Raw genomic sequence first — 15662 nt, 5'->3', positions numbered from 1 at the left:
GCATTCCTTTCTTTTATCCTTATTATTATGGCACCTGCCTGTCAGGAGAGATGTAATAGTCTAGGAGTCGAGTGGAGATGATTAGCTCGTGGTTCTTCCGTGAGAGAGGAATGCGCAATCAGTTTTCACTCTGCCCTGCCCTCCTCATGCAAGTGACCAATGAGCACGGAAGTGCCTAGGAACAATGCTTATTCAGTTCCTGCTGTGTGTTAAGCATTGTCGTAGTGCTTTAGGTATGTTCCCAGCATCAGTTAGAAGGCCTTTAGCTGCAGTGAACATACCCAGCTCAAGTGGGCTTCAAACAATAGGGCAATGTGTTCTCTCACCTAAGAGGAAGTCCGGGGATCAGGTGGGCGTCAGGGTGTTCCAGCAGCTCAACTGCACCATCCTGGGCTGCGGTTCTTTCTGTCCCCTCTGTTCTGCTGTCCACAGCACCGTGCCGTCCTAAGGCTGTGTCTCTTCATGGTGGGTAGCAGGCAGCCTGCGATAAGCAAACCCCTGGCCCTTGCTCTTGGACAAAGAGAGGAACTTGGGCTCTTGTGGTTTCTTTTTTCCTTGAAACCTCCACCAAATCTTTCCTTGAGATTCACTGGACCCAATGGGCCTGACTATTTTTGAGCTTATCAGTGGCAGGGGGAGTTAGATAGGCAGCTGGGTGAGAATCTGTTTTGAGACATCAGACCTGGTGTCTACCCCTCGCTGTGGTTTGATGGCAGCCTTGCAAGGCTGGGCTCATTATCCTATCACTTTACAGATATAGTCACAGACCTGAATGGGGTGGCAGGGCCGACGTCTTCCAGGCTTTTCCATTTTGTGAAGCTGCTACCTTTATTTATTTATTTTTAATTAATTTTTTAAAGAGAGTATTTATTTTTTATTTATTTCTCTCCCCTGCCCCGCCCCCCCCCCCCAAAGTTGTCTGCTTTCTGCGTCCATTCGCTATGTGTTCTTCTGTGTCCGCTTATATTCTCGTCAGTGGCACTGGGAATCTGTGTCTCTTTTTGTTGCGTCATTTTCCCTCATCGGCTCTGTGTGTGTGGGCACTCATGGGCAGGCTATGCTTTTTTCACGCTGGATGGCTCTCTTTATGGGGCACACTCCTTGCACATGGGGCTCCCCTACATGGGGGATGCCCCTGCGTGGCAGGGCACTCCTTGTGAGCATCAGCACTGCATGTGGGCCAGCTCATCACATGGGTCAGGAGGTCCTGAGTTTGAACCTTGGACCTCCCATGTGGTATGCGGGTGCTCTATCCATTGAGCCAAATCCAGTTCCCAAACTGCTACCTTTAAGCACAAGGAATTATATTTACCCTAAGAGGTAGGACAGACAGGAAATACAGCTAGATTCCAGAAGGCCTGAAATACTTCGCAAATGACAGGCCTATGATGGGATTTTGATGGGTTGACAAGTCCACGATGGGGTTTGATAGGTTGGAGGACCTTTGCCAGGTTTGACCTTAGTAGGTCTACCACCTCCCTCCCTCACTCATGGTTCTTGTCCTCTTGCCCCCAGCCCCCCAGGCTCAAACAATGAAACAATGACCCAAAACATTTACATGGCACCTGGCCCTGTTCTGGTGAATCCTCACATCACCCCAATGGGGTAGTGTGGCAGTTTGAGATTACTTATGGATTCCAAAAAGAGAGATTATGTTTGTAAACTAGTCTGTTCCTCTGGGCATGATACCCTTTGATTGTATTAGATTCAGTTGAGATGTCTTTGATTAAATTATGTTAAGATTAGGGCTTTGATTTGACCATATCAGTAGAGTGTAACTCAGTTTGACTCCCCCGCCCCTTTAGTGGGCTAGATAAATGGACACTCAATCAAGGAGACACACAGAAGTAGATACACAGAGGAAGAGACAGTTCCATAGACATGGAAGAGGATCCTATGGTTTCAGGAATAGAGATGAGCCATTTGTTTGACAGTTTTATAGCTGACCTTGTGAAGAGAACTGAGTTGCTGAGCCTGGAAAGAAACGAGCCCTGGGAAGAGAGATGAGCCCTATACAAGCCTAGAGCTGAGATTGAAAGAAGCTGGACCCACGGAGCCTTAAGAGGGAAGAGGAAGGCTGAACCCTCGCAGACATAGCCTGTTATCTTTGCTTCAACACGTGGGTACCAGATTTTGGTGAGGAAGTATCAGTTATGGTGGCTTGAGTAGTTGGACTCTCTAGGGCCTTGTAACTGTACGCTTCTACCCCAAATAAATACCCTTTATAAAAGCCAGCAGAGGGAAGCGGATTGTGGCTCAACTGATAGAGCGTCCGCCTACCATAGGACGTCCAGGGTTCAGTACCCAGGGCCTCCTGGCCTGTGTGGTGAGCTGGCCCACATGCAGTGCTGACGTGTGCAAGGAGTGCTGTGTCACGCATGGTGCCCCCCGTGTATGGTGCCCCATGTGCAAGGAGTGCACCCTGCAAGGAGAGCTGCCCTGCACAAAATAAAAGCGCAGCCTGCCCAGGAGTGGCACCACACACACAGAGAGCTGATGCAGCAAGATGATGCAACAAAAGAGACACAGGTTCCCAGTGCCACCTGACAAGAATGCGAGCAGACACAGAAGAACACACAGTGAATGGACACAGAGAGCAGACAACGGGGTGTGGGGGTGGGGGGGAAGGGGAGAGAATTAAATAAAAAAAAACTTAAAAAAAATAAAGCCAACAGATCCTTCGTTCTTTGCATCAGCACCCCTTTGGCTGACTAATAAAGTAGCTATCATGATCCTCCCCACTCTAGGAAATGGAGGCACAAAGAAGGTAAGTTATTTACCCCAAGGCCATACAGCTAGTAAATGGCAGGACTATATCTCAAAACCCTCTGTCTGCCCCCAGAATCTGTACTCTGTACTTCGAGTCCCCCAACCCTCTTTTAATTATTGATTGTACCTTAATGCATTATTTTGCATCATATTACCCCCCATACTCCTACTTATTTTCCCCTTTTCTCCATTTCCTTATCTGAACATCCTTTGTCTTATGTTTTTTCTGTCAGCTACCCCAAATTCTTTTTTAGAAACAAAGCAATGTATATGTAAACAAAATTAAATTTGAAAATTGTTGATAGTTTCCTAAGCTCATTCTCTTTCAAATGCTTCCCTGCTTTCTTCACCTGCTTCCCCCTCTGCCTGGTATGTCTCTCCCTAAGTGCTGAATGAGCTCTTCCTCTCTATACTTCAATACCCAGTTCAGATGGCTCTCCCTCCAGGAAGTCTTCCCTGGCCCTCTCCACCTGGCCACAATTAATCACTTCTTCAACTTTGGTACCTCTGTACTTAGGACACTAATAATTGGAGTACTTATTATAAAGCACTGTAATTTCTTTGTTTCCTACTGGATATAGCCCCTTACAAAACTTTGTGTCCTCGCCACCTAATCCATTTACCTACTCTTCCACATGACTCTGCTTATGCCCCTCTCCCAAGAGTAGTCCTGTCTACTTCCCAAGGTGACCCCTTTCCTGACTTCTAATACCATAAATTAATTTTATCTGTTTTTTAACTTTACATAAATGAGTCATATGATTTGTATTCTTTTTTCCGGTCTGACTTTATAATCTACATAATGTTTGTGATAGTCATCCATGTTATTGCCCAGAGCAGTGGTCTGCTCATTTTGATGACTGGATAATATGTCATTATGTGAATATATCACCATTTTTCTAGTCTATTGTTAATGGACATTTGGGTTGGTTTCCAGTTTGGAGATTATTATGAGAATGCTACTATGAATGTTCTCACTCTTTTGGTGAATGTGTATACCAGTTGCTATTATATGTATACCAAGGAATGAAATTGCTGAGTCACAGATCATTCACATGTTCCACTTCAGTAGATACTGCTGAAACTTTTTCCAAAGTGGTGTGTCAATTTTCATTCCCACTAAGAATGTGTGAAATTTTCATTCGCTTCGTGCCTTTTGCCAACATGTAACATTTCAGTCTTTCTTTTTTCTTTTCTTTTCTTTCCTTCCTCCCTCCCTCTCTCTCTCCCCCTTTTTTTTTCTCTCTCCCCCTTTTCTCTCTCCCCTTTTTCTCTCTCCCCTTTTTCTCTTTCTTTCTTCTTTCTTTCTTTCTCTTTCTTCTTTCTTTCTTTCTTTCTTTTCTTTCTTTCTTTCTTTCTTCTTTCTTTCTTTCTTTCTTTCTTTCTTTCTCTTTCTTTTTTCTCTTTCTTTTTCTCTCTCTTTCTTCTCTCTCGCTCTTTCTCTCCCCCCCCACCCTCCCTCCCCTTCCTTCCTATATATGGTATTGTATTCTTAACTTAAGTCAAGCTCTCCCTCTTCCACTCCACCAAAACTTATCTTGCCAGTGGTCAGTCCTCAGTCCTTATCTCACTTGACCAACCAGGCATCGAGAAATCTGCACACCTCCTCCTTGATATACTTCCATTATTTGCCTTCCAGGGCCTCCACACTCTCCTGATTTCCTTCCACCACACTGGCTGCTCCTTCTTGGCTTTCCCCTGGTTTCTCGTCTTTTCTCTGACTGTTGGGTATGCTTCAGAGGTCAGTCCTTGATTCTCTTCTCTCTCTACACTCACTCCTTTGCTGATCTCATCCAGCCTCATGGCTTAAAATACTATTTATATGCTGACAACTCCCACATTTCTATCACTAACCTGGAATTTTCTCTTGCATTCCTTATACCTAACTGCCTACTTGACATTTCCATGTGAATGTTTAATAGACATTTCAAGTTCATCATGTCCAAGATTTACCTTATTTTCTCCTCCAAACCTGTTCCCTGTCTCAGTTGATAGCAAACTCTCACTTTCCAATTGTTCAGGCCAAAAACCATGGAGTTACCATGATCTTCCCTTTTTCTGTACCTTACGGTTGTCAGGAACCCCTTTGGCTCTACTTTCAAACACATCCAAAATGTGACCTCATCCTTTCTCCTGGAATCATCCTTGCTGGAGACACCATAATTTCTCATCTGGATTATGTGAATATCTTCCTACTGGCCATCCTGCCTCCATTCCGCACCTTCCTAACACAGCAGATATGTTAATAATGTAGGTTAGGTCATCTTATTCTGCTCAAATATTCCAATGACCCTTCATTTCAGGGGAAGAGTCCGAGTGTTTACCGTGGGACAAGCTGGTCTCCTGGTGCGTCTCCTGCCTTTCCTATTTCTCCTTGGCCCTCCCCCACTCCAGCCACTTTGGCCTTCTGATTTTCCTGGAAAAAGCCAGGCATGATCTTGCCTTAGGGCTTTCACATTGGCTATTGCGTCTGCCTGTCTGGAATGTTCTTCCTCCAGATATTTCTTATGGCTAAGGCCTTGCTCAGGGAAGCGAATATGGCTCAATGGCTAGAGGCTTCCGCCTACCATATAGGAGGTCCAGGGTTCAATACCCAGGGCCTCCTGGCCTGTGTAGCGAGCTGGCCCCCGTGGAGGTGCTGCCATGCAACAAGGAGTGTCGCCCTGCACAGGGGTGCCCCCGCACACGGGGTTGACCCCACACAAGATGTGCGGCCCCCGCACAGGAGGGCAGAACGCCCAGGAGTGGTGCAGCCCACATGGAGAGCTGACGCAGCAAGATGATGCAAGGAAAGAGACACAGAGAAGAGACAATATGAGACTCAGTGAACTAGGGCGCTGAGGTAGAGCAAGAGAATTGTCGCCTCTCTCCCACTCTGGAAGGTCCCAGGATGGGTTCCCGGAGCCACTTAATGAGAATACAACAGACACAGAAGAACACACAGTGAGTGGACACAGAGAGCAGAAAACACAGAGGAAAAAGAAGCAAGCCTGGGAAGAAAGGAACATTGGACCCAGAGAGAAGCAAGACCGTGGAAGGGAGGAACCCAGGAACCCTGAACCCTTGCAGACGTCGGCAGCCTTCTTGCTCCAACACATGGCAAAAGACTTTGGTGAGGGAAGTGACTTATGCTTTATGGCCTAGTAACTGTAAGCTCCTATCTCAAATAAATACCCTTTATAAAAGCCAACGGATTTCTGATATTTTGCATCAGCACCCCTTTGACTGACTAATACACCTTTTTTCAGAAAATGGCTATTCTTAATCCTTTTACCATTTGATGTATTTAAAGGATTAAAAATTTTTTTATCCTACATTTTTAATATTTTCTGCAGGAAGTAGTTGATTGTCAAGTCTGCTCCATTGACAGGAACTGAAGTTTACTAAATATCAGCTTTAGTAAGGTAGCATGTTGTAGCAGAGCAGAATCTTTGGTCCAGATCCCATCTCTCCCTTTAACTAGCTGTGATTAATCTTAGACAAGTCAGGTGTACCTTCTGGACCACAGTTCCTTGTTTAGTAAAATGAAAGCTTGGGGATAGGGTGCCTTGAAGATCTGGTGATTCCATGTGGCTGAAAGACTCTTTGTTTTGATGAAGCTCAGGATCTTGTGTGCGACAAAGGCGCCCCATTCTGATGACCTTTCTGTCTTCAATCAGTGACCTGTGGGCCGGGGTCTGGTTCAGGAGAGATGCCGGTGTAGCATGTCAATGGTAAGAAATGTGAAATAAAGAAAAATTAATCAATTCCTAAAGTATTTCATGGGGAACAGAGAAGAGACGGACATCCCACACCAGGCAAAGGCCACGTTTCTGAGTCCCCACACACTTGGGGACAAACATATGAGCATGTTAAGTCCATGGGTGAGAATCTGCCATTGGGTAGGGGTCCTTGTAACCTGGGGTCCCCTGAAAAGAAATCCTAAAGACAGAGACTTAGGGTCTGGCCATAAAGCTTTGGCCAGTGTTCCCCTTTTATTTCTTTTAGTTAAAAAAATAATTTTTTTAGTGGCCAGCTAGTACTTGATTGTATGTATATACCACATTTTGTTTATCCATTCTACTTTTTGGCTATGGGGAATAATGCCACTAGGAACGTGGGTGGGCAAATATGTTCAAGTCCCTGTTGTCAGTTCTTTTGGGAATAAACCTAGAAGCGGGATTGCCAGGTCATGTGGTAATTCTATAATTATCTGAGGAACCACCAAATTGTCTTCCACAGTGGCTGCTCCATTTTACATTCCCATCAACAATGTACAGGTGTTCCTATTTCTTCACATCCTCTCCAAAACTTGTTATTGTCCATGTTTTTTTTTTTTTTAAAGTAGTAGCCATTCTGTTGGGTATGAAATAGTATCTCATTGTGGTTTTGATTTGCATTTCCCTAATGTCTAATGATATTGAACTTCTTTTCATGTGCTTTTTGGGCTTTTGTATATCTTCTCTGGAGAAATGTCTGTTCAAACCTTTTGTCCAATTTTTAAATAGAGTTGTTTATCTTTTTGTTGTTGAGTTGTAGGAGTTCTTTATATATTCAAGATAGTAAACCCTTATCAGATACTGGTTTCCAAATATTTTCTGTGATTCTTTAGGTTATCTTTTTACTTCTTTGATATTTTGCAGGTCTCATCTATTTTTTTTTTTCTTTTGTTGCTTGTGTTTTTGGTATAAGTCTAAGAAACCATTGCCTAACAGAAGGTTCTAAAGATGTTTCCTAATGTTTTCTTCTAGGAGTTTTATAGTTTTGATTCTTATATTTAGCTGTTTGATCCATTTTGAGCTAATTTTTGTATGTGGTGTGAGTAGGGGTCTACCTTCATTCTTTTGCATATGGATATTGTTATCCCAGCACCATTTGTTGAAGAGATTATTCTTTCCCCGTTGAGTGGGTTTGGCAGTCTTGTGAAAAATCATTTGGCCATAGATGTGAAGGTTTATTTTTATATTCTCAGTTAGATTCCATTTGTTTTTATGCCTATCCTTGTGTCACTGTTTTGATTATTGTAGCTTTGTAGAAAGTTTTGAAATTGCGATGTGTGTGAGTCCTCCAACTTTGTTATCCTTTTTTCAAGATGGTTTAGACAATTCTGGGTCCCTTACCTTTCCATATGAATTTGTTGATTTGCTTCTCCATTTCTGCAAAGAAGGCTATTGGAATTTTTATTGGATTGTGTTGAATCTGTAAATTGCTTTGGTAAAATTGACATCTTAATATTGAGTATTCCAATCCATAAATGTGCATTGTCCTCCCATTTATTTAGGTCTTCTTTAATTTCTTTCAGTAATGTTTTGAGTTTTCTATATATAACTCCTTATGTCCTTGGTTGCATTTATACATAAGTATTTGATCTTTTAGTTGCTATCCAGTACTTTTAAAATCCCCTATATGCTCCCTTCAGATCTCTTTCATCTCCTCTCTTGTACAGAACCAACATCCTGAATTTTGTGTTTGTCATTTTTTCACCTTTTTTATAGTTTTACCACATAGGCATATGTACCTAATTAATATACTGTTTAGTCTGAACATGTTTTTAGACTTCTATGAAATGAAATTGGACTGTTTGTTATTTTAAGATTTGTTTTTTCCATTCAACAGTGTGTTTATGTGATTTATTTATGTATAAAATGTCTATTCATTTTCACTGCTATGTAATATTCCATGGCACAAATATACTATGTTGCTGGTCTTTAAATTCATTCTCATGTTCATGGGCTTTTGAGCTGCTTACAGTTTTTGATTGTACAAACAGTGCTGCTCTGAACATTCTGGGGCCCATGTGGTGGAAGAGCTTTTCTAGGTATATCACCCACAGTAGAAGCACTGGGTCATAGAATATATGCATACTGGGTAATACCAAACTGTTTCCCAAAGGTTTGGGTCCATTTACACTCCTGCCAGCAGTGCATGAGGTTTCTCAACACTCCACAGTCTTGGAGTTCTCTTTGGCATTGCCCCTGGTGCTGGTCAGTCTTTCATCTCAGTTCTGTCCACATCTCAGAATCGGGTTTCACGTGGCCTCTGGCCTGGGTACCTCTGGTTTGGTCAGGCTGATCCGGTACATTTCCTATAACCTTCAGGAGGATTCCTGCCTCCCTAAGAGTTTAAACTCTTGCTTGTATTGTTGACTCATCATTGCTCTGGGTCCAGGCACAGAGCTGCAGTCTTGGACCTGGATGCTGGGTCCCGGTAGGGCTGTGGTTCCCAGGGATCAAGGATGTTAGATGTCACTTTCCCTTGCCAACCAGGTGGTACTGGAATTTTCCACCACAGAGGAGGGAGGCAGTGTCATCTCTCTCCCCCTGAATCGGGAATCCTTAAAGCAAGTTTTATTGGCTTTTCTTGAGGCCTTTTGGCAGGTTAGCCTCAGCACTGTCAGCGCTGGAGAGAGCACATGGCATCTGCGCTGGCCCCAGGCCAGGCACAGGGGTGTCTCTGTGCACACCGCCAGCGTCTCGGTCCCGTAGGCTCAGGTGTGTGTGAGCGCACAGGGCCAGCCCCCCCCGCAGGGGCCACTCCTGTTGCCTTCCTCTTTCTGCCAGATGCTCCTGATTTGATAATGGCTGTACCCGTGACAGTGCCCTGTGTCCCCGGCTGAGTTTCTGGGTTGTCCTTGTCACAAGGAGGTACAACAGCATAATGGTTACCAACACAAACCAATTTGGGTTACCAACTGTGGTGTCTTGTTCGGGTGACTTAACCTCCTTCAGCTGCTGTTTTCCTCCTCTGTAAAATGAGGACACCACCAACATCTACAGGATTATTAAATGAGAAAATGCGTGTCGAGTGTTAGTGCTCTCCCTGGCACATCCTGGACAACAAAACCTTTTGGGTAGTCATTGCGACGTGGTGGAAAGAGCTGAGGTTTGGGGCCAGGGTTAGTGCTGCCACCTCTTAGTGAAATCCTTCAACCTACCTGAGCCTCAATTTCCCCACCTGCAAATGATAATAAGAATTTCTACCTCATTGCAATCATTGACCTAAAATATGTAAAGGGTTTCGTACAAAGTCGTTGCTCAATAAATATCAGTGGCTGTTATATGAGATCAAGGACTTTATTTTCTCTGAAGGAAAATAGAGGTAGTAACATAGAGACTAACCATTTCCTGTACAATAATCCAGAGGTCAATTTTTCAATCATTTATAAATATGCTTTTTTTGAAAAAGAGCACATTATAAACATTTTGGAAAAGAGACAAGAAGGAGCAAATTCCCCCACAAAGCTGCCACCTGAACACAAGCACCGTGATCACGCTGGTGCACTGCCTTCCAAGGCTTTTTAACATTCATCTTATTAAATGGTCATAATTACAGGATACACACAGTTTTATATTCTTTTTCTTTTACTTAAAGCTGTATCGTAGACACTTTTCTACACATTAGACTTAATTGTAATTTTTTTTATGGTTGCTGCATGCCATTCTTAATTAAGAACTTTATATATAAAGTTCTCCAGTATTTCATTTTTTTCTTCTTTATGATAGATTCCAGAAGTCAAATTACTGGGTCATAGAATGTAAACACATTTTATAGTTTCAGATTCATGTGGCCAAATTGCTTTCCAAAAGGGTGGTATCAATTTACATTGCAGTAATGTCTGATAATGCTTACCCAACTGCATATGCGTTGGTACTGGGTATTATAAATAGCTTTCTTTTGACTGATTTATGAGCTATGTCTCATTTTATCAGCAGCAATTGCCAAGCTGGAAAAAGTAAAAAGGAGTTAAGAAACCACAACAAACATAGTTTATGTGTGCTATTGAAGTTAAGTTGGTATCAAAGTGAATGAGATTCAGGATATTAAATTCAAGCCCCCTGGGAACCACAAAGAAAATATCAGAGAATATGCAAGCTCAAAGAGACAGAGAGGAGAACACAGGTTACCAGTGGGTGGGGGCAGAGACATGGGAAGTTAATGCTGCATGAATGCAAGGTTGCTGTTTGGGGTGAAGGGAGAGTTCTAGCAAGGGATGGTGGTAAGGGTACTGGGACACGGTGAATGTGATTAATCCGACTGAATGGTAAGCTTGGAGGGGTTAGGATGGGGAGACTTATGCTGTATATATGTTTCCACCACTGAAAAAAGAAAGAAAGAGAAACTAAAGAGAGAATAACGACTAAATACAATTCATGATACTGGATGGAGTCTAAGAACGGAGGAGAAAGGTGCAAAGGACATTATTGGGACATAAGAAAAAACTGAAATATAGAATGTAAGGTTTATATCAATACTAAATTTTTGAACTTGAAAACTGCACTTAAGTTGATTACATAAGGGAATATCCTTGTTTGTGGGAAATGTACGTGGAAGTATTATTTGTTCAAGAAGTATGATGTGTGCAACCTGCTCTCAAATGTTAAGAAAACAGATTGGGGAAGTGGACTTGGCCCAGTGGTTAGGGCGTCCGTCTACCACATGGGAGGTCTGCAGTTCAAACCCCAAGCCTCCTTGACCCGTGTGGAGCTGGCCCATGTGCAGTGCTGTTGCACGCAAGGAGTGCCGTGCCACTCAGGGGTGTCCCCCACGTAGGGAAGCCCCACGCACAAGGAGTGCGCCCCGTAAGGAGAGCCGCCCAGCGCAAAAGAAAGTGCAGCCTGCCTAAGAATGGCACTGCCCACAGAGAGAGCTGACACAACAAGATGACACAACAAAAAGAAACACAGATTCCCATGCCCCTGACAACAACAGAAGTGGGGACAAAGAAGAAGACGCAGCAAATAGACACAGAGAACAGACAACCGGGGTTGGGGGGAAGGGGAGAGGAAAAAAAAAGAAAAGAAAAGAAAAGAAAACAGATTGATAGATAGAGAAATAGAATGATATGACAAAGGTAGCAAAGTGTTAAAACAGTGGATTGGAGTATCTGGAGGGTTGGCGGTCTGTCGAAGTTCTCCGAATGGGGTTTGTATTGTTTTTGAAACTGTCCTGTATATTAGAATTATTTCAAAATAGAAAGTTAAAAAAAAAAAAGATACTACAACAAATTTCAGCAATGTAGAATCATAGAGTTGAATGAGTGAACTCTGTATTAATTTCTTGTCTCCCCTGATTTTACTTTCAGCATTTGTACCATAAAGATGATGGATAATATATATATTTTAAATATTTTATATATATTTATATTTTAAAGATAATATATATACTTAAAGAGAAAAATATATATATTTTAAAGATTTATTTTATTTATTTATCTCTCCCCACTCCCTCATTTGTTTGCACTTGCCGTGTCTGTTTGTCTTCTTTGTTTCTTTAGGAGGCATTAGAAACTGAACCCGGGACCTCCGATGTGAGAGGGAAGTACCTAATCGCTTAAGCCATCTCCATTCCCTGCTTTGTTGTGTCTCTCATTATATTTTTCCTTTTGTGTCTCTTGCTGTGTCATCTTGTCACATCAGCGTCTCTCATTATGTTTGTTCTTCTTGTGTCTCTTGTTACGTCATCTTGTTGTGTCAGCTTGCCATGCCTGCCCATCGTGCCAGCTCGCTGTCTTCTTTAGGAGGTACAGGGAACCGAACCAGGGACCTCCCATGTGGTAAGCGGAAGCTCAATTGCTTGAACCACATCTGCTTCCTGGATATTATATTTTAATACAATTTTAAAAAGCTTATTTTTTTCCTATTATTGGAGTAAAATGTGATAACCAAGGACATTTTGTAAACTATAGGAAAAGTTGAAAGATACAAAATCATCCATAATTCTAAGGTTAGCAATTTGGTACATTTCCTCATTTCATTCCAATCTTTTTTTCCTTTAAATATTTTTCTCTTTCCACATAACTGTGACTATACAATATTAACAATTTTTAATTTCTCTTTGGTCACTTAAATTATAATATAGGCACTTATCTATATAAACATTTATAGAATCTTTTTTATAGCCCATGTATTTTATCTTTACTGCCTTTTTCTTTTTTGAAAAGGAAATACATGCCCATGATTTAAAAAAAAACTCAAATAATATGGGGTCTACAATGAAACTTCTCTTTCTTCTTCTTTCTTTTTTCCCTAGGAGGTACCAAGGATTGAACCCAGGATCTCATATGTGTGAAGCAGGCACTCAACCACTAAGCTACATCCACTCCATTGAAACTTTTCTTTCTAACCCTTGACTGTAGCCATTCTCCCCAGAAGAACCATTGTCATCGTTTTCTTGTGTATCCAGAGAACTGTGAATACAAAAATATAAATGAATTTTCTACATTAATATTAGAAAGCACTTTGCTTTCTTGTCTTTTTCACTTTATGTATCTTGGAAATCATTCCACAGCAGCATGTATGTATGGATTTGCTGCTTTCTTTTTAACAGCCAATAGAATGTATTGCATGGGTGTACCATAATGTATTATCCAGTCTCCTACTGAAGATTGTTCCTTTCTTTTGTTCCTATAAAAAATGTTGCAAGCAATGGTTTTGCCCTTCTTGCATATATGTGAGTAATATTGGTAGAAAAAATTCCTAGCAGTGAAATTTTACTAGGTAAATGGGTGCCTTTTAAAATGTACCCTTCAAAGTTTGATAGGCATTACCAGATTTCCTCTCATAGAAGTTGTGCTGATGTAAATGCTACCCAATAATACATAAAAGTATCTGTTTCCCTATACCATCACCAATGCAGAGTGTTAACGAAGTCTTTGCTCTTTGCCAAACTGAAATTAGTATTCCAGCTTGAATTTAAAATTTTCTTATAAGAAAGGCTGAATAATATTTCAAAGCCTCTTGCATTTTGTTTTCTGAGACCTGAATAGGTATCATGTTTGACAGGTTGAAAAATATCCTATGGAGAGGATTTACTATAATGTATCTAACCATTCCCCTTTGTTGTTTCTAAATTTTCACTGTTATAAACAATACCACAGAGAACATCTTTTTGCATAAAGCCTCTTCAGTATTTTGGGTTGTTTTCATAGAATAGTTTCTTGGAGATGAGATTTGTGGGTCAAAGGATATTGACATTTTAAAGACATGATTGCCAAATTGCTCTTGGAAAGGCTCATACGGGTTTATAACCCCACCGACAACGCACAAATGTGGCCCAGTTACTTTCCCACGGCCAGCATTGGCTTACTCTTCTTTAAAAATCTTCCAGGATGCAGATTCTGTAGGTTTATTTTGTGCTCTAATCCAATGTTAACCTAACCTTTAAAGCCAGGAGATTTACCCTCTTTGTATAGCTAACCAGATCCTTCCTGTCAAATTGAGGCCCAATTTTGTTCTGGAAGGCCTGAGAGTTCCTGCATCAGAGACGTCAATATCTGTTTTCCTTTCTTTGTAAAACCCCACAGCCAAGTCTGTATGAATCATTATAGAAGAAAAACAACGTCGTTGTTGCTAGAAGTGCTCAAATGCTTCTCCTCGATCACTAATCCGGGCGGATTCCCCTGGCCACACAGGTGTGAGGCTGTCAGCCCTGCCGAGGGAGGGGCTGTCTGAGTCGCTCACGGCGCTATGGCAAAGGCAGGGAGGGCGGTCCTGTAGACAGCGTCCTGCAGGCTGCGCTGCACTAGAGCAGGGGCTACCTGGAAGAGCAGATGTTTGTTTTTATCTGCTTAACATCACTTTCCTTTTCCGGTAACAGGGGCTTCCTTTTCCCTCGCAAACAACCGTATCATGGCCTGGCGTTGGTCTAGTAAAATCTGCTCATGCACGGGCACTTGACCCAAGAAGGACAATCACAGTCATTTGATGGGAGAAAGAAACTTTGCCCACAAAGCTAGCAAAGCTGGAGTGATTCAGACTCAAGGTTGCTGGTTGCCCTCTTCCGCTCCGTGTGGAAAAAGCTGGGAACATGGAGCTAAGGAAGGACCTGCAGAGATGAGAGCTTTGCTGAACTGGATTTCTGTCACTTACAATGGGAAAAACCTAGCTCGCCTGGAGAGGCCAGGGAACCTCCATTTCAAAGATGGGCAGTCATAGAAAGAGGGAGCCAAGGGTTGGTACTAGAAGAAAGTATCAGTTGTCGGGGAGCGGACTTGGCCCAGTGGTTAGGGCGTCCGTCTACCACATGGGAGGTCCGCGGTTCAAACCCCTGGCTTCCTTGACCCGTGTGGAGCTGGCCCATACGTAGTGCTGATGCGCGCAAGGGGTGCCCTGCCACGCAGGGGTGTCCCTGCGTAGGGGAGCCCCATGCGCAAGGAGTTCACCCCATAAGGAGAGCCGCTCAGCGTGAAAGAAAGTGCAGCCTGCCCAGGAAAGGTCCCGCACACACGGAGAGCTGACACAACAAAAGATGACGCAACAAAAAGAAACACAGATTCCTGTGCCACTGACAACCAACAGAAGCAGCCAAAGAAGAAGACTCAGCAAATAGACACAGAGAACAGACAACTGGTGTCGGGGGGACAGGGAGAGAAGCAAATAAAAAATAAATCTAAAAAAAAAAAGTATCAGTTGTCGATTCAAACATCTCAGATATTTGAGATGATAGTCAGGATAAGGCAAGGTTAGAATTAGTTGCTGGGAATAGTAGAAGCAGGTCAGGAAATGAAGTACAAAGCCACAGAAAATGATCAGGTCTATTGCATTCACTGGGCATGAGATGATTTTGGCAGGTTGGCTGTAGGAATGATGAAATGGAACAATCCATAGGACTTGGTGATTGACTGGCTAACCAAGTGGAAATAAGTTTTAGGGGTAGGATGATTGATTTGATTTGTTTGGTTTTAAAAAAAATTAATTTGTAATCATAGGTACATGTGGTTTAAACATTGTGTTTTTTTCACTTATGATATCATAAGCATTTTCCTGAATTGCTGTAGTCGTCATAATTATGATTTTTAGGGGTTATATTGCATTCCTGTGGTTGGTATTGTTCCTAGTCTTTATCGTAACTAGCTTCCGTCTGGTATTCAGTCGGTTGCAGGTTGAATCATTTCCTCCTTTGCAAAGCTCTGGTAA

The 15662-nt window shown here is 42.3% G+C and overlaps 1 protein-coding gene across 1 annotated transcript in view; it reads left to right on the top strand.

Moving 5' to 3' along the window:
• Positions 1-15013, top strand: part of COPRS (coordinator of PRMT5 and differentiation stimulator) — a 30180-nt gene extending 15167 nt beyond the window's left edge. The window contains exon 3 of the transcript XR_011646827.1: positions 12778-15013. The gene's annotated coding sequence lies outside the window, so the exon portion shown is untranslated. The remainder of the gene's footprint in view (positions 1-12777) is intronic.
• Positions 15014-15662: the final 649 nt, after the last annotated feature.

This window comes from Dasypus novemcinctus, chromosome 21 (genome assembly GCF_030445035.2).
Source record: "Dasypus novemcinctus isolate mDasNov1 chromosome 21, mDasNov1.1.hap2, whole genome shotgun sequence".
In the NCBI taxonomy this organism is placed as follows: Eukaryota; Metazoa; Chordata; class Mammalia; order Cingulata; family Dasypodidae; genus Dasypus; species Dasypus novemcinctus.
This window is presented reverse-complemented; position numbering and strand designations above follow the sequence as displayed.